The sequence below is a fragment of the Talpa europaea genome, assembly GCF_964194135.1.
Source record: "Talpa europaea genome assembly, chromosome: 15".
Taxonomy (NCBI): Eukaryota; Metazoa; Chordata; class Mammalia; order Eulipotyphla; family Talpidae; genus Talpa; species Talpa europaea.
The window spans coordinates 33,056,358-33,076,445 of NC_140083.1; positions in this window are offsets into that span (position 1 = coordinate 33,056,358).

The following is a 20,088-nucleotide window of genomic DNA, read 5'->3' on the forward strand; positions in this document are numbered from 1 at the left end:
AAGCAGATGTGGACACTCAGCATTCCACAAAAGCAGATTTGGAGAATAGATATTAATGAAGTGAATTGTCTCTGAAGTGACCATCTCCACAAGTGGAAACTTAAAACCTTTTTCTATAGTAGTGCTTTATTCTAGTATTTTTAAATTTTAAAAATTATGTCCTAAGGTCGAACCAATCTTTTTTTTATTTTTTTGTTTTCCAAAGGAGTAGAGAAAGCCTCATAAGACTAGTATCATTAAAGCTTTACGTTCCTCACAAGGAGGGAAATACCATTCCCTCCCAGGGCGTGGGGGCAGAGCCCCAGCAAGGAGTAACCCGGTAGGGAGTGGCCAGCAGACTGTCACAGGGTAGGAAGCTTCTGAGAAAGTGGGCTGGCACTACCTTGCCTCTGCAGTATCACACGCCTTCCACTCCTGACCCAAGAGGAAGACCACAATTTGCCTGATTCTTGGTGGGGGTGAGAGGGTGCCTGAAAAAGGAGCTGTAGGGGAAGACAGGAAACTTCCCCCTGACTTTCTGGGCTCTTCACATGCTGGTCAAATAGTCAAATTTACATCAGATAGATTAGTAGGGAAAAAAACTAATTTAGTAGTGAACATTTAGGGAATCCTCATTGAAAGACCAATGAAGAAAAATGGGGGTACATCTCCTGAGCTAAGGAATGGGGTAGGAGTCTGGTGCTTCAAGGAGAGAGGAGAATGCCTGTTGACTCATATGAAGAGTAGATGGTCTATAATTAGATATTTACCCTGCCATAGACAGGTTTCTTCAGTAGACAAGGGATTTCTGGCAAAAAGCCTAATTCTGGGTAATACCCCAATTTTCACTCTTCTAGATAGTTAAAGAAGAGGTAAAAGTTTCTCATAAATCTATAAGGCCTCAATTTACCTCCACTCTGAAATAATCTCATGCCAAAGTGACACGTCGTGGGAAGGTCTGCTCTGAGCAACATGGGGAGGCCTACCGAAACACCTGAGGGACATCTCTCCTTCAGAGCAAATAGCAAATTAAAATCCCTCGGCATATCCTCAGTCTAAGTCTCTTTTTCTTTCCAACACAATTTCAGCAATTATGTTTATCACTTAAATGCCTCCTCTTGTCCATAACTTTGATGATTCTCACATAACTTTGATGATTCTCACATGGGCTGTAGATTGTTTACTCTAATTGTGTTCTTATTAACATTCCCATTTTAAATAGCTAAAAATAAGACTTTGACCTTCCAAAGAGAATGCCTGCTTACAGTGCTTCCTCTGGGAGAAATTAACTGGAAATATCTGCAAAGTCTGTCCAGAGTGATATGTCTGATCATTTTTCTTCCTGATTGTTTCTATAGGGTAAAGTATCCTATCTTCTTTCCAGAAGAGACATGGGCACAAAGGACCGCTGAGCCCCAAATAAAATATCACAAAATACTAGTGACAAATGGAAAAGGTATCTGTAGAAAAATGCTAGAGTGACTATTCTTGCTGAACGACCCACAAACAATCGCTTTCAGTTTTGGGGGAAAAGTTTCTCGATAGATGCCAGTTATTAAAAATGATACTATTTAGGGGCCTCCCTGGTGGTGCAGGGGTTAAGATGCAGCCTATGAAGCTGTCCACAGCCATTGCAGCATAAGTTCAATCCCCGGCCAGGGAGAAACCCACATGGTGCAGCAGACCTCTCCTGACTCACCCACTGCTCCCCTCAGCAGTATATTTCAGTCAATCTGCCTGTTCTGTTCCCCACTCTGTCTCTGGTGAATCATCTCACCCTCCCGCACCTCTGGCCTGTACCCCAGTTCTTGTATCCATAAATAAATAAATCTTTAAAAAAACAAATAAATAAATAAAATGATACTATTTAAATTCAATTTTTTTGCATAAGGAAAAGCCATCATTTGATCCTTTCAGAGGAAAAAATTAAGCATTCCTACCAAAAAAAAATGTCTTTTAAGACATAAAATGTGAGATAGTGAGGATTTTTTTCTGTACAGAACTGGAGATTACAATATGAATTTTATAACAGTCTGTGGAAAATAGAGTGGTTATGAAGAAGGGGGATACATGGTAGTGTATTGGCACAAGAGGGAAATGGGAGGGGAAGTGAGGAGCAGTGCCTTGTCTCTGAAGTGTCAACACCCTCCACTCCTGCCCCAAGAGGAAGAACACAGCTCATCTGATACTTGAGGGAAGAGCTGTAGTAAAGCAGCTGTAGGGGAAGAGAGGCAATTTCTTACTCTTCTGGGTTCTAGAGCTTTGGTGATGAGTGAAGTACATGCACAAGTTGAGAAGAAGTTATGCTCCCCAAATTATGTAGTTATGTAAATTAATGTATGGCGGGGGGGAGGGGGCAATTTCCCCACCTTGCTTGGCTTCTTCTAAAGCTGACAAAGAATTAACATCAGAGTAGTAGGAGAAAAGTTCCAAACTTAATAGATAGATAGATAGATAGATAGATAGATAGATAGATAGATAGATAGAGAGATAGATAGATAGCTGGAAAATTTACATGGTTGTAAATTCTAAAGAATAACTGGATGGATCAGGAATATTAATCCTGCATGTAGGGACTGGAGCATCCAAGAGGGTCAGGGGGACAGTTCGTGAAAGATAACAAGGGGTTACCTTATCCTGACTCTGAAAGTTAAGATGAGATTCTTAGAGGACATGTTTACAGATAAACCTGCACCTAGATAAGACCCTCCCCCAAAGTATATTCTAGGTCATAAAAGGGAGAGCAATAATGCTTCTCCAGTGAGGAAAGGGGCAGAAGTTTATCACAGGATCATCTCTTCTTCCACTGGAGAAAGGTGAAGGACTAAAGCAAGGATAGAAACTTCTCCTCAGATTCAAGGGATTTCATTGCTTTTCACTCAAAACACTCTGCATGCCAGAGCAGGGCATCTTGAACAAACCAATTCTGAGCATCTCAAGGTAGTTTCATTGTGGCAAAACAATACAATTTGATTTTAAAATATATGAATTTTTAAACATTTACATATAAATGTTTCATAGGTCAAAGGTCAAAAGAGATATCTATAAAGACATGAAATCCTAACCCAATATATCCCCTGTGCCTTTATAAATGTGTGTGATAAGTGGCAAGTGTCAATGTCAAATAATAATTCTATACATTGTATTAATAATTGTTTTCAGGCTGACATATGGAAGGAAACATAATGGTTGCAGGGGATTGCAGCAATATATTTCGTTCCTTTAAACCTCTACTTCAATCACCTTTCATAAAGTAAAAGAAATGAAAAGAACTTTGTAAGATATACAAAAGAAACTAAACTTAATGATATATGCTATGAGACCCAAACCAATTCCTTTCATCCAGACACACATAATTTTTACTGCAGACCAGGCTCTATTTTTTGGATGAGTAGTCACTCCCTCCCATTAGGATGGGGAAGAATGACTATCTCTGATCATGTATCACTATCATTAAAACTAAGGAAATATGCCCACCCTCCCCTTGCATATGAAAGGCAAGAAAAGTAAAAAATAATCATCATCAGCTTCCAAGTGCCGACTTTTTATGTCTTTTACAGGGATCCATGAATCTTCCAAAATTAATGACAATGGATAAGCTTCCTCAAAGATTTTGCAGAATGCTGCTGGCACATTTTCTGCCAGGTAAAGCGATTTACTTTGCCCTCGGAGGAGGGAAAAAAGGGAGGGCTTAAAAATAAACTAGCTTGAACATAAAATTATAAAGCTGAAGAAATAACACATGAAAGAAACATCCCACCAATTCTCAATTTTAATCATCTCAAAACCTAAAGGAAAGTAAACTTATTTATTTCCCCAACCAAAGCCATTTTTGCTGAAATTACAGAATCAGTCATTTTACGAAAGAAAGGAAATAATAAAGATTTCCTGTTGTCCAAAGCGAGTACTAAGGATTAAAGGAGACAAAGTAAGGATGAAAATGAAACTCAGTTGAAAACAAGTAATTTCAATGAATATTTTCTGCTGTGTATTTTAATAATAATCCATTGAGATCAAATTATAAACATTTTCTGACAAATTAATTCCTAAAACCATGCCTGCTTCTGGAGATTATAAAATATTAACAATTTTCTAAGGTAGTCACTGGTAAGTATTCACAATTATGCAAAGAATGATCTTTCTGGCCATTTTTTGCTAAATACTAATGAAACAGTAAAATTCATTCAATTATTCTATAATTCAAAATATATTTATTGAAGATCTACTACATGCCAAAACAGTGGGGGGAAGGGTGGAATAGCAAGCAGAGAGGGGAAAATCTCAGCTAGAAGGATAAAAGAATAGTGCTTTTATTCTAATAAAGAAAGCCAAAAAATAAATTGAAAATATATGCAGTGCTAAGTATTATGGCAACATAAGCCAGGACAGGGTGATGGGCAGTACAGAGGGTAGCAAAATTTGGGAAGCAGTGGGGGTCAGAAAACTGAATAATTAAGGCTTCTCTAAGAAGGTAGCATTGGTGCAAAAACCTGAAGAAAGTAAGAGAGCAACACATAATGATATCTAGAGGAAAAGCATTTCAGGCAGAGGAAACCACAGGTGCAAAGGGCCTGAGGCAGGGGTACGGTTAACATTTTCAGCGTCATTTTAATATCAAGGGGTACAGTATTTCTGGAGCAAATGTGTCAGGATGAAGTAAAGATGATATCATAACAGAAAGTCATAGGTTCAATGTAATGTAATTTCTTTAAGCCCATTACTAAAATTTTGAAGACTTGCAAAGGATTTGAAAAGAATGACAAGACCTGATTTACATTTTAACAAGATCACTCTGGTGGTCATATGAAAAAAACCATAGAGAGGGACAGCCGCAGATAGATCAGCTAGAAGACTAAATCAATTATTCAACTATATTCAATTATTCTTTAATTCATAATATATTTATTGAAGATCTACCATATGCCAAAACACTAGGGGGGGGGACAGTAAAGAGGGGGAAATCTCAGCTAGAAGGATAAAAGAATAGTGCTTTTATTCTAATAAGGAAACCAAAAAATAAATTGGGTGGCTGGGACCGGAGTGTTAGCAATGAAAGTAATAATAAATAATCAGAATTTAGATGTATTTTGAAGGTGCAATCAACAGGATTTACTAATTAGATGTAGGGGAGGGGTAATGTGAGAAAGAGGAGTCAAATACGACACCGAAGATTTTAAAGATTTAGTCTTTATTTATTTATGCATATAAGAGTTGGGGAATAGGCCAGAGGTGCAGGAAGGTGAGAGGATTCACCAGAGACTGAGTGGGAAGCAGAATGGGTGAGACAGGAGAGGTCTGCTGCACCATGTGGGTCACCTCCCTGAATGGGGATCAAACTCATGCCACAGTGGCTGCCAATAGCGTCATAGTGCTGAGACTTAAGCCCTTGTGCCACCAGGAAGGCCCATTATGATTTTAGCTGAGTGTGGTCAATCAAATTATTGATACTGATTCTTCATGTGTCCTTTGAATGACCTCAATGTGGGCAGCACCTGTTTCCCAAACCCATAGGTTCAACCACAGACTCCTTCCTTTAAGTTGTTTAGCTAGCTATTACTTTATAAAAAGTGATCCTATACTCAACAGCTTAAATAAAACAATAATTTACATTTTGTTATTCACATGGCTGAAGGGTGATTTGAGATCAAATAGTCTAGACTTCTCTTGACTCGGCACCTGTTGCAGGCTTCAGAGGCTAATGCACTTCTGCTTCCCACTGCAGGTCTGTTGTCCCCAGCAGCTCTATTCAACTAGTTTCTTATCCCCAGAACAAGCAGGTAGGGTAGGGCATATTCTCATGCTAATGGCAGATGCCTAAGAGGACAAAAAAAAAAAAAAAAGTCCAAGGTCTCCTATGGCTTAGAAGCTACACATAGTCACTCCTACACACGTGTCATTAGCCTCTGAAGCCTGCAACAGGTGCCGAGTCAAGAGAAGTCTAGACTATTTGATCTCAAATCACCCTTCAGCCATGTGAATAACAAAATGTAAATTATTGTTTTATTTAAGCTGTTGAGTATAGGATCACTTTTTATAAAGTAATAGCTAGCTAAACAACTTAAAGGAAGGAGTTGTGTTTACTAAAAGAAGGAAGGAAGCCTACTTCCTTTGGGGAAGTTTGGGGAAGAAAATAAAATCAGGATCTTAGTCTTCAATGTAATAAGTTTCCCATTTAACTTGAAAGTTGAAATCAAATAGGAATTGCACATACCAGGGGCTGATGTAAGAGTCATCGTTATCTAGATGGTATCTGAAGAAATAAGATTAAACTCTCTAAACAAATGAGTGTAAAGTATCAATGAAATCCAAGCCTTGGGGGCCTCCTCTGGTGGCGCAGCAGTTGAGCGCTGGGCTGCGAGGCTGCCCGCAGCCTCCGCAGCGCAGGTTCGTTCCCCGGCCGCTGGTGACGGTCCCACAAAAAAAAAAATAATAATAAAATAGAAAAAAATCCAAGCCTTGGGACACTTCTGTGTGAAGAGGTTGAGGAAATGAAAAAGAACCAGTGAAGGAGATCCAGAGATCTAAGAGGAGGCCCCAAAGAGGGTGCTGCTGGAAGACTAGTGGATAAAGCAGTCTACAGAATCATGGGACCAAGTGCCATCCCTAATGAAGCTGGATGAAGACTCAAATGTTCATTAGCTATAGCAATGTAAAAATCTGGTGATTTTACTCTTTGGTAGAGAGTGGTAAGGATAAAAGCTTGATTGGAGTGATTTCAAGAGACTGAAAAGAGGGAGAGTCAGTATATATAGATTTCTCTTTATATATAAATTTCTCTTTAAATTTTGTTTAAAGAGGAACAGAGGAGTGGTAAAATAACTAGAAGAAATGAGTTTAAAAGAAGTTGTTTTGGGGCCTCCCTGGTGGTGCAGGGATTAAAATCTCAACGCTCTCAAGCTTTCACCAACCACTGCAGCATGAGTTCCATCCCCTACCAGAGAGCTAACGTGCATGGAGCAGCAGCATGGAGCAGTGGTGTATTTCTACCTGTTCTGCTCCCCACTCTGTCTCTGGTGAATCCTCTCACCCCATCCCACACCTCTGGCCTACACTCAGTTCCTGTATGCATAAATAAATAAAAATAAATCTTTTTAAATAAATAAATGAGTTGTTTTTATGATGGGAGAATAACTTTTCTCTTTCATATACTGGTGAGAATGACTCAGGAGATGAGGGAAACTTCATGAAAGAGATACAGATAAATATTATAAGGCAAGTAATTTTGGATGGGAACTTTTAGGAACTATTTTGACTGTTGTTATTTTTCCTCAATATAATAGAAACCAAGGTCAGCTAACAGGGAAGGTAAGGCAGGAAAAAGTGTGAGTTTAGAGAGGAGAAAATATAAAATAATCTAAGAGTTGGATCAATGGACTACATAAAACTGGGCTGCACAAACAACCAAAGGAGAGGGAAAAGTGGGGGATGAAGGTATCACACTTCCAGACTTCAAACTATATTATGAGGCCACAGTGCTCAAAATGGCATGGTATTAGACTAAAGATAAACACCAGATTAGTGGAACAGAATTGAAAGCCCAGAAATAAGCCTACGTTTTGGACAGTAAATCTCTAACAAAGGAGCCAACGGTATGCAATATAGAAAAGAACATCTCTTCAACAGTTGGTGTTGGGGAAAACTAGTTAAAAACATGCAGAACAATAAAACTAGAATGCTCTCTCACACCATACACACAAAAATAATTCAAAATGTATTAAAGACTTAGATGGAAGGCCATAATCCATTAAATACATAGAAGAAAACATATGCAAAATACTGGATCAAAGGAATCTCAGAGTTGAAGTTACCAAAGGGACCTGCAAAGTTCAGGTGTTGGGGGCAGGAGTAGCTGTCTGAACAGAACTTACAAAGAGGTTGCAGTTATCAACAAAATTGGGATATGACTTTGAGAAGAAAAAACTGCAGAAAGATTGAGGACAACCTGTGTGGAGAATGGGGAGGTGAAGGAGATGAGAAGTCATTATATTGGAAGATGTGTGGGGGCTTGGATACTGAAATTGCCGAGAATTACATCAGCAGGCGTGTTAGAGAGAATGATACTGGATTAAATGATAAAATCTTCCAGAAAGTCAAATCAATGAATTACAGTTGTGCTTGGATGCAGGAGGTGATGCAGAACTCTAATCAGGGTGCCCTTACTATAAATGAAGAAGGCAGATCTATCAACATATATTGGTGAATGAATATAAATGTGTATGTTTGGAGAATAAGTAAAATCTTTAAGCTGTCTTTTCAAACTAATTTTCTGTTTTAACCAACTTTTTCAACAAACCATTTTAAATACTGACGTGATTGCCTCAGATTAAGGGGCTCTTTCTGATGTTAGTTTAAACCAGATCAGATTTTAGACAAGCAAACCACAGAGATCAAATGATTCATTCCTAAAGAAAGGTTTTTATAAACATGGAGGCAAATTACCTGGTGGACCTGGGCAGTGACTTTGATTTTGTTGTTATCTGTGTAGTTTTATCATTATTGGCAAGATGCTCCTGAATCATTATTGAAGGCAAGATGCTCCTGAATTCCTAAATAAATGAGAATCTCTGTATTGAAGTTTCCTTTTGATTATTTTCATAACAGAATAAGAGTTTTGCTGTAATAAATGATGTTTTAACTTTGTATTCATCATTCACTAATGTAGGCTGCATGAATGTGGTTATGAAGTTGGTAAATAATTAAACTCACCTGACTTTATTTCTGTACCTTTTCTCCTCAATAAACTTTTTCTTTCTCTAAACATAAATAAATAAACAAACTGACCTGCTCAAATCCTTAAGGTTCTGTATCAGCATGAAAGAAGAAATCTAACAGTGATTATGTTACTGCACATTTTGACCTAGTATTTCTGCCAAATACAGATCATTAAATGAAACCACCATAACCAGGCAGTGCACCAAATGGAGACTCTACCCAAGACCCCAAAAAAACAAGGAGAACATCACTACTAGTAAGAACAGATGAGAAGTATTTATCCTGGTAAAAGAAGAAAATAGTCTCTTTTTTGAACACTATGATGGACTCTATATTTTAAGAAGCAGAAGGAAACTTAAAATTTGCTGCAAATAGTAAGAAATGTCCTGTTCAAAGGAAACAGCATTCTAAAGTAGAACAAGAACACCATGAGACACACAGAAAAGGATCCAAATAAAAAAAATTGGACAGCACAAGAGAAACAGGAACCAAACTGTTTGCTTAATCACATTTCACTGAAGTCTTTACTCACTCTTTAGTGAGGATAAATTGAAATTCTGGTCTCATTATCCCCATTAAAGTTTATCATATATAATTCTATTTAGGTTGACCAAATACTAACTCTCTATGGTTTTCATTAAATAGCATTAATTCAGTCAAAATTAAAGTTCAAAGTTAAAGAACTCTTCCAGGTATAGTAGGAGCTAGGATTCAAGAGTGAGTGGGAACCCTATTAACAACAGCACATAAAATTCTAGTACCATGGCTAATGTCATCTCGTTCACAACTTAGTGGAATATATCAGGTACTGTAAATTTTTCACACCTATGTACCAAGCAATATGACATGTAGGAATTTAGCTTAGAGAAATGGAGGGTGAACATTTATACACAAAGACTTAAAAACAACCCAAATTAACAACATTAGTGAAACTGTCACATTATGGTTTTTATTTAATGCTAGTGTTGGACTTCAATGGGAACAGGGCAGTTGCACTGGGGCACTCTGTATGTGTACAGGAGAGGAGATCTGTTATTTTGAGAGTTGGGCACTGAGTTCTTAATAAGATAGAACTGTTTCTGCAGGCGAGAGAAGCAGCAAGTTCAAGTGCTTAAAAGAGTCAGGCAAGAGTCATAATGAAGGGGAAGGTCCAGGTCTAGAAGATAACATGGAAAAGCAGTTTGAGGAAGTGGTTCACTGCAGAGCACTTGCTCGTTTGCAAAGACAACCAACATTCCCCTCCTTCTGCTTATGTCAGCGCTGGCATCTCTTCTAGTCTTTTTTTTTCCCCCCATATAGGAGCTACCCACCAGCATTTTCTATGCTTTTCATGTAATGGCCAACACTGTCAAAGCCTACTGGTAACCAAGGGCTTTCAGGGTTTATGTTGTCATTGTCATTATTGTTATTGTTGTTATTGCATTTGACTGAGAGCTCAGAATAAATGTGTGTGTGTGTGTGTGTGTGTGTGTGTGTGTCAGGGTAACTCCCTTAGATAGCCTAGATAAGCTGGGACTAGTCAACGGATAGCTAGCTAAAGTACCCTGAATAAAAAAAAAAAAAAAAAAAAAACCTCTAATTTAAGAGTGGGTAGAAATTAGAAAAAGGGAGAGGAGGAGAAAGAAAAAGTCAAATAATATATAGACATGGAGGGAGCAAGGAATTATAATATAGAATTTTAAATATCCAATTCTTTGGGGCTACTGCAAACCTTCAGTAAAGCATGCTAAGCACAGTAATTCAGGTTTCACTTAAACTAACATAGAGGCCATAAACAGGAAGACTCTCGTGCATTTCCAAAGTTGGAAAAGCTTCAAAACACACCAAAATGAAGCAAAGATAAGAAAACATTGTCTTAAAAAGAAATGAAGAGAATATATGTTATCGCTGTTTGTTCAATTACTAGTAGCATTCTTTATCGGTGTTCTTGAATTTTATGGACGTTCTTTCAATAAAGGTCCCTTTTTGCTTGAGCCAATTTGAGTGTCTATTACTTACAGACATAAAAGCCTCTAACTGGGCCTCCCCGGTGGCACAGTGGTTGAGCGCTGGGCTGGGAAGCAACCCACGGCCTCTGCAGCGCCGGTTCCATCCCCGGCCTGAGGGTCCTACATGGCGTGCAGACCTCTCCTGCCGCCCGCTGCTCCCCTCAGCAGTGTACTTCGTCAGTCTGTCTGTTCTGCTCCCCACTCTGACTCTGGTGAATTCTCTCACCCTCCCGCGCTTCGGACTGTACCCAGTGCTTGTATGAAAAATAAATAAATAAATCTTTAAAAAAAAAAAAAGCCTTTACTTAAGACAGAGAGAGCACAAATGAGAGCAAGAAATACACCTAAATATCAAAAAATGCTGTGTTTATGAGGCAGGTGTACATAACTTTTTTTTTTTTTGTGGGACCCTCGCCGGTGGCCGGGGATGGCACTGGTGCTGCAGAGGCTGCGGGCAGCCTCGCAACCCAGCACTCAACCGCTGCGCCACCAGGGGAGGCCCATACATAACTTTTTATCTACTTTTTATTTTTTAATTTCTTAAACATCCTATAATGGAGATGCTTTAATAGCTGAAAATTAAACTTCAGGTAGATAATGGACAATTGTAGTATGTACAATGCAATACACCTGATGCCTTATGTTAACCAATGTTTCCTCAATTAAAAAAAATTTTTAAGAAAAGACATGACTTTTCTAATAGGGGAAAGGTTTTAGTGAAAAAGTATCAAGTATAAGGGGTAAAACAGAAAAACAGCCCTTCTAATAGAATTCTCCCTTAGCCATACTCCTTGTCTGAGTGTACCAGACATTACAGATAAAGTGATTAGAGGGAAATGCAATTAGGGATGAGCTAAAGAAGGGAAAGGATTGATATGATATGGTGGGAGGACACTGAGAAATGTTCAAGAGTGCTAATGTACCTTCTATCAGTTTCATCCATTCTGGAGACCTTGACGGAGGGTAGGTAGGTTTTTTGGAATCTGGGAAAAATCTGGCCTCTATATATTGGCACAGAAACAGAATCATAGAATGATGTTACGGGAATTGGGGAAAGGCAAGTGTCTTAGAAATTATATAGTCCAATCCTTCCTTTTTCAATTTGCTTTTATTTTAAACTAATATATTATAATCAATGAACAAAAGTGCACACATTTAATGGATATGATTTGTTTAGTTTGGACATATGCAAACAACTGTGAAACACAGTCAAAAATTTCCATATGCCCCCCCTTTTTTTCAGATAAAACATGTTTAATGAAATCTACACTCTTAACGAAATTTTTCAATGCACAACTCAGTATTGTTAAATATGGGCAGATGTCTAGAATTTATTCTTTCATAACTGAAACTGTATACCCACCAAACAACCACAATTTCCCCCTTCCTCCAGTCTCTGGAAATCTCTGCTTCTATGAGTTTGATTATTTTAGATAGTTAATAAAAGGAAAATCATGCAATATTTGTCCTTGCAGTATATGTCACATTTTCTTTCTTTATTCATCCTCTGAAGGGCATTTAGGTTGATTCCATATCTTGGTTATGGGAAATAATGTTGCAACAAACAAGCATGTAAATATATCTTCAAGAATTTGATTTCAATTATTTTGGATGTACACTCAGTATTGGATTGCTAGATCATATCATCATTCTTTTTTTAATTTTTATAGAAATACCTATACTGTTCCCATATAGGTAGAAATATCTCAATTAATATTCTGAGTGAGCAAATTCAATGAACTTTACCCTTGACTCGTAATGAAATAGTCCATGGAGGCTACACTATTTTATATCCCCACAACAGACCATAAGGGTTCCAATTTCTGCACATCCTCTCCAACTTCTAATCCTTTCTCTACATAAAGGGAAACTGTGGCTCAGTGAGATAAAGCAAGTTAACCAAAGCAGCTACTGTCACAGCCAATACAAGGACACAGTTCTCCAAATAAGCAGGTTTCCCTAAAAGTGTAATTTCTGGATACAACTCCATGCTGTTCTAAAAGTAAACTCTAGGGGAAAAAAAACTGTTGCCTCTAGATAGCACAAAAACCAAAATTATACTAAACCCAGCCAAACGGGGGTATTAATGTTGACCAAGAAGGAGACATTTTAAGCCTCAAAGGCCCACGTCTTTGGGAGAAAAGCACCTTTTTCAGAATCTTGGTAGCTAACTAAGCACCATGAAAACCCCAAGAAATTGTCCCAAACAAAGTCCCTTCATCTACCTGGGAATGAAAAGGAGCCCCTTCAAGACCCTAGAAAAAGTCGTGTTCCATCAGTGGGAATTATAGACCAGTCTCAACCAACCTTAATAAAAATGGGAAGGATAGTAATATCACTTAAAATTATTGAGCACTTACTACATGACATGTACTATGTCAAGGTTTTCACACATATTATCTCATTTAATCCTCACAGTCGTCCTGTAAAGCAGAAAATAACATTATCTCCATTTTATACACAAGGAAATTGAGACACAGGGAGGTTAAGTAACTTGTCGAGAGATATTTAGCTAACATAGAGTTCGAATGAGAACCAAGACAAATATATAATTCCAGAGCTAGACTGTGGCCAGGCTCAGACATAGCTCTTATTAGACAATGAACTACATGGGGTCACGAATCAGGTCTTAATCTTTGCATTTCCAGCATGTGAAATAGTTTCAGCACAAATAGGAAAGAATAGCAAAGAAATTCAGAGAAGGGCGATTATTAGGGAGAAGGGCAACTTAGAGAAGGGCAATTATTATTAGGGAGCCAGATACTCCAAGTTTTAAGACACTAATGCCCAACATGACCTTAGGAAGTTATTTACTTTCTCTGAATCAGATTATTTATCCGAAAACAAGTAGAACAAAGATATCTACCTCATAAGGTTGTTGTGAAGATTGAGATAGCACATTTAAATGGCTTAGCCTAGTGCCTGAATATGATAAGCAGTAAGTCAGACTCTGCACAACTGGGAGTTGTTTTTGTCATCTTACTTTGCCTTTCAAAATTATTTTTTCAATGTACCAAAAGCCTGTTCAAATTCCCTTTCAAGTATGGTGAAAAGTCCACTTACAGACAACTAAAGAAACTTTTTATTACAAGTCAAAAAAAAATCATTCAAAAGAGTTTGACTTTTTTTAAGCCCAAAAAGGAAGTAAAGCTATAATTTGGCAAAACTGGGAGTGACAGTGAAAAAGAACTCAGAAAATACAGAGTTTTGTGAATGTCTATAGTAGTGCATTAAGTTGGGTAATCGACAGAAATCACTCAGATGGTGGAAGACAATTCTCCTACCCACCAGTGGATATTCTTTTGTGTAAATCTCCCTCTTCCTCTTGCTCATATGCCTCTAGTTTCCAGAAAATGCTTTATTCTGACCTACCATCAAAAAATATTATTGAAATCCAAGTTGTATTTGCATTAAAATTAGCATAAATTGAAAGAGTAAAAGTGTCTCTATACAAATATGGTGTGGAAGGACTAAGAGATTGTGAGAGGACCAAAATCTCCCTAAATCACAGGTTGACAATTGAATTTATAAAGGACAGTGATGGGTGGGGGAAAAAGGGGGGGGAATGTTCCTATTTTGCTCTTTACTCTTTTCTTTCCCAATTAAAAATAATGCACCAATATGTTTATTGTATAATAAAAATTAAGATAGACCCATACACATAAAAAAAGAACAATGTGTAGAATAATCATAGCTCACATTTATTGGATATTTATAAATGCCATGTGCCAGGTAATGGGTCAAATGCTTTTCATGTATTATTCTACTCAGAAAAACCCCATGAGTTATGTGATAGATGCTACTCTATGTGCTTTCAATATATCATCTCTTTTAATGTTCATAGTCACACTGAGATCAGTACTATTACTAGTTCCCACTTCACAGGTAAAATAGAGTTATTAAGCCAATTGTCCTAGTTAATAACAGAACTTGGTACTTAATGGGTTATCTGACCCCATCTTCTACACACTGAGCCACTCCATCATAAAGAAAAGAAATCAACACAACTGCTAGGTCTAAACAAACCTATCTTCTCACCCACACTTAAAGAATAAATTTCGACCTGATTCAGGAAAAAAAAAAAATATATAAGGAAAATTAGTCTGTAAAACAAAAGAGAGCCAAGTTAACATTTTTGTGTGCCTCTAAAAAATAGGGCAATGTGATGTTATATTCAGACAAATCCACCACTACTTTCTCTTTGACTTCTCATCTTATATATAGCAATTATACTAAAAATAATGGACATTAAAGTAATTGTGGCAAAGCAAGTTAATTAATATTAGTGTACAGTTATTTGATTTTCCCTGGTCTGAAAGAGGTAATTCTAAGCAACAAACTATGATGAACTAGTAATTCAATTTTTTTAAATGCTACAATCTCATGAGAGAGAATAAATCTATAAATATATTTAAAAATCAAATGTGGTCACTCAAAAACATTTTTAGTATAGGTAGAGGCATCTATTCTGATGCATTAGTGAAAGTGATGAGTCAACTTCCAAGATTAAAGGAGGCACTGCACAGTCCTCTGAGACTTGAGCTTCGCCCTTTTTGTCTAGGTTATACAACCCCAGACCAGCACAACTACAAGGTCACAGCACACTAATGGGAGATATCCTGAAAAGTCTAAGATAGAAAAAAGGGAACAGGATCAAACTTTCCCATGGTAGCTATCACAAGGCTCTCCATTTGTGACACCTTCATAGCCCAATGAGATTTGATCTGCTATGTAAGCCTTCCTTGCAGGTAGCAACTTAAAAGAAACTAGGTCACAATAAAATTTACCTTGCTTTTCAAAGACAAAAAATAGCACTCCCACCATGAGGCAGGAATCCCTATGGGACCACATAGTCCACATGCATGAGACTTGTCTGGTTTTGCTTGTGATTGCATCCAGTAGAGATGCTCCATCTACACCTCTGAAGGGGTGAAGGTGGGGAGCTCAGCTCTTTGGAACCTACAGCTCCACAACTCTTAAAGCTCCATGTCGACTTCAGGGACCATTGCGCAAGGTAATCAAGAGAACATGACCACAGGTGGGCCCCAGAGCTAAATCCAAGCACCCAGAGGTTCCTCGTCTCCTTCCCTCACAATGAGTGTTACAGTCTGGCCCCTTGGAATGTACCTTATAACCTCACCTCTTGGTATGGGTGATCTCAGAATCTGCTCCAAGGATTCAGTCTGTTTTAAAAAAAAAAAAAAAAATTATTTATTTATTTATTTATTTATTTATACAGTCAGAAGCACGGGAGGGTGAGAGAATTTACCAGAGCCAGAGGGTAGAGCAGAGCGCAGACCAATGAAGTACACTGCTGAGGGGAGCAGCGGGCAGCAGGAGAGGTCTACACGCCATGTGGGACCCTCACCCGGGGCCAGGGATCGAACCAGTGCTGCAGAGGCTGCGGGAAGTTTCCCAGCCCAGCGCTCAACCGCTGTGCCACCAGGGAGGCCCCCAAGGATTCAGTCTTGAGAAAAATGTGCAATGTGTTGTTTAGACTACCTAGACTAAATGTGAGTGAACATAGTTAAAGCCTCTATATAAATTTTTGATATTGATAGGGGAGGATGTTAAAGAGGGCAGAGATCTACCCATTGGGTTGCCACTTAACATATAGCCTCTCCAGCAAGCCCCTTTGGTTTTAAAAACCAATACCTCCAAACCCAATTTAGAGTCTTCTGCCTTTTTCTCCCATCTCTCCTTACCCTCAGTCAAGGGTGCAGAGATGGAGCAGTAGGGGAGGTGGAGTGGAGGGGGAGAGGAGGTTCTTACACCTGAGACACTCCTAAGGTTGTGACCTAAAAGGGACCCCACATTCCTGACCCTCCTATCTCCCTTGATGCTCCTCCCACTTCTACTGTCCATCCTCTCTGCCCACCACTTTCTCTCAAAATTTCCCAAGGTGCCTTGCATAGAGATGACATCAGGCACCCCGCAAGGAGAGGAGGTAGGATAGACTGGCCACAGGCAGTGTTTACCACCAGCATGAGCTCACTTCACCCACTTCAACAAACTCTGACACTTGTATAAGAAGCCAGTGAATCCAAAAAAGGGTAATAAAAATGAGATATGAGATAAAGGCCCACACCAATTCTGATCATTTAGGATCTAAGGACAAGCCCCATTAAGCACAATGATTTTTAAAATGGGGCAATAGTTGTAGTCCAGACTATAAATCCTACTTGGGTTTTTGCCAGTCCATCTTCTTCCTGAATTGCCTCCCCACCAAAAAGAGGTCCTCTACAGTGATGTTTAATCCACCTCACCCCTCTGTTCTGACTGCTGTCAAGTGGACAAGGAATGAACACACTGGATCAATCAGATTCTCTTTCCCAAGAATCTGAGATTTGAATTTGGAGGAAATAAGTCTGTCTTTGGCTAAAACTATAACAAATTAAACTCAGGCATTGTGGTGTCACCAAATTCTGCCATAAAGTAAGATAAATAGAAAAGGCCTATCTACAGAGGAAAAAAGAAAAGCAAACCCCAGATAGTACAAAGAAAGAGACCTGCAGAGAAGGCAGAGATGAAAACAGAAAATTCTGATGTCTTCTCAGTTACCATCTTGAGTCCCTTTTGGAGGCACGAGTCCTCTCTTGGCTTCCATGTGTCATATGTCATAAAGTTTCCCCCCCCCCATTCACCAAGCTGACCCAAATTATATGAATAATACAGAAATTAAGGTCAGCAAAGAAAATGCTTAGGAATGGAAAATAAAACTAATGGTTGATGGATCTTTGACTATGATCCCTATTAAGATGAAAAATTAGGTTTTGTGGAAGTTCTCCATGCCTAACCTAGCCACTCATACAAAGGTTAAGCCACAAGAGAGACTGCGTTGCGTCCAGGCCCATGGTTAGAATTCACACTGCAGTCAAAGTTGTTTCCTCTACAACAAAGACAAAAGGAGGAAAGAGCAAGCTTCACAGTAAAATTCAATACAGCTACTATTCCTCTCCCCATATTTGAATATTTTTTAAAACTGAATTCTCAGGCCTCCCCGGTGGCGCAGGGCTTAAAGACAGTGCTATCAAGCTACTGCCAGCCACTGCAGCATGAGTTCAATCCCTGGCTGGCCAGGGAGCAACCCACATGGCACAGCAGACCTCTCCAGTCTTGCCCGCAGCTCCCCTCAGCAGTGTGTTTCAGTCAATCTGCCTCTTCTATTCCCCACTCTATCCCTGGTGGATCCTCTCATCCCCTGCATCTCTGGCCTGTACCCCAGCTCTTGTATGCATAAATAAATAAATCTTAAAAAAAATTAAAAAAATTGAATTCTCCAGGGAAGAGGATATCAGAGGAAACAGACGGTTATTTTAAGGCAAGTAGGAGACACTCCATGTTGGCTTTCCCTCCCTCCCTCCTTTAACAGGAAGGATTTGAGCAGTTATGGTTATTCCTCACATACATTTCAGTCATCCTGTTTATGCAATGCAATAGATAGACAGATAATTGTACTATTGCACTACAAAACAAGCAGCTGAATGTGGAACAGAACTTAAAAATGGAAACCTTGTCAGTTAGTGTTAGTGAATCATCACATGAAACAAATTGTTCACTTTTTGTTCAGTCCATTAACAACAAGGATGAAAAGAATTGCTCTTCCAACACACGACATTCCAATTTCCTATTTTCACTTAGTACCTCCCTTTTCAGCTCTGCAAATAAAGGCACTTATATTCTTTACTTAATTTGTTCCCTCTGACCAGGACTTTATTTTCATCAGAAACAACCATAAACAATTGTTCTTAGAAATGGAGCATTGGGAATGAGTCCCTCTGACACAGGGGGGTTGGTCTGGCCTGCCTTTAGCAGACGGACTGTGGCCACTGGGACCAACTCCCCAACACACTGCCCTCTACTTCAGTTTTTCTGAGATAGACAGTTGGGGAATGATTCAGAGCCAGCTTTGTTCCCCCAAAGTTCCAACCTTTATATTGTTCCCTTCTTTTGAATAGATTTTTATATTTTTTATTCCCATTTCATGTGTATAAATTTTGAGAGAGAAATGCAAAACATTGCTAAGGTCACTGAATCGGTGAGTATCGATTGCTTTTGAATTTCCAGGTAGTGATTTAAAGCTATCATGCAAATGACCACAAGCCTGCAGATTCACATCCAAATGAGATTCAGTCAGTTGTAGTAAAATCTGCTCAAATAAAAGTATGAAACTCACAGAAATAAAAACAATGACCCATAACTGGTGTAGTGTTTTTTGGGCCATTAAGGTACAATGATTTCATCATCTAAAAGTGCAGGGGAAACAAGATGCTTAAGGGCTGGTAGGTTTCAAAACAAAAAGAGAAGGAAATTAGCTTTTGGTAAGTATTTCTTAAGGTTAGACATAGATAATTTAATTTTCCTGATAATTCTGTAAATGAGACATACCTATTTACAGAAAATGAAGCTGATACTTAGAAAATATCAGTAAGTCTGTAGGGATCACCCAGCTAGTAAGTGAAACATGAAAATGTAAGTCTCTGTTGACTTGATTCCAAAGTCTGTACTCTATTTACTATACTCTGGGAAGGAATTTTTGTTTAAAGTTACCCAGTTCTAATGAAAGCCAGATCCTCTTAAGAGTTCAGTAAAAAATCGAGGGCAGCAAAAAGTCTTATCCAGTTATCTTAAGTTTAATTTGCCTTGACAGTCTCTGCCCATGGAACAGATCAATGGCCTACAGACTGAATCTCAAGTTGTCACCTGAAATCCAGTTAAACACTTCTTTTGAGCAATTTTGCTAGCCACATGTCAGTGGAAAAAGTCACACTGTTCCCAGCACTAGGATAAACAGATCAGGCATCTCCTATTTCTATGGCACAGATTAAACCAAAAGGACATAAACAGTATTTCTTCACAAAGTTGTGATTTCCAAAACCAAAAGGAAAAATGTGAAAATGGCAAATCTAAAATGCCCTGCTACTTCTCTTGCACTTTTATCCTGGGTGTTAACACTTTTTTAGTGCCAGCAACAGCAACAGGAAAATTAGAGCAGGGGAGAAAGAGCCATTTATTAGCTGACAGACCTGGAAAGTCCAAAGGTCTACCTCGCTTCAGGCATAGCTAAATTCATGAGCTTGACAATGTCATTCAGATATTCCCCATTTCCCACTCTTGGCCCTACATTCCTCCATCTGTGGTGACCCCCATACCACAAACTTTCTATTACAAAAGACAATAGCATAACTTCTTTCCAATGGTTCCAGAGCAGGTTGGGGTTTGGCCTTAACTCACTCACCCCAGAGCCTAGCCCCACCCTCTCCCAATCTTGACCACCAGGGCAGTATAATATCTCATTGACCAAGTCTTAGCCATCGTCCACTCCTGGAATAGTATCTACGCAGATACTAGACAAGGTATGGATTCTGAACAGTCAACAGCTGTCAGGATAAGCAGAGAGACAAGACCC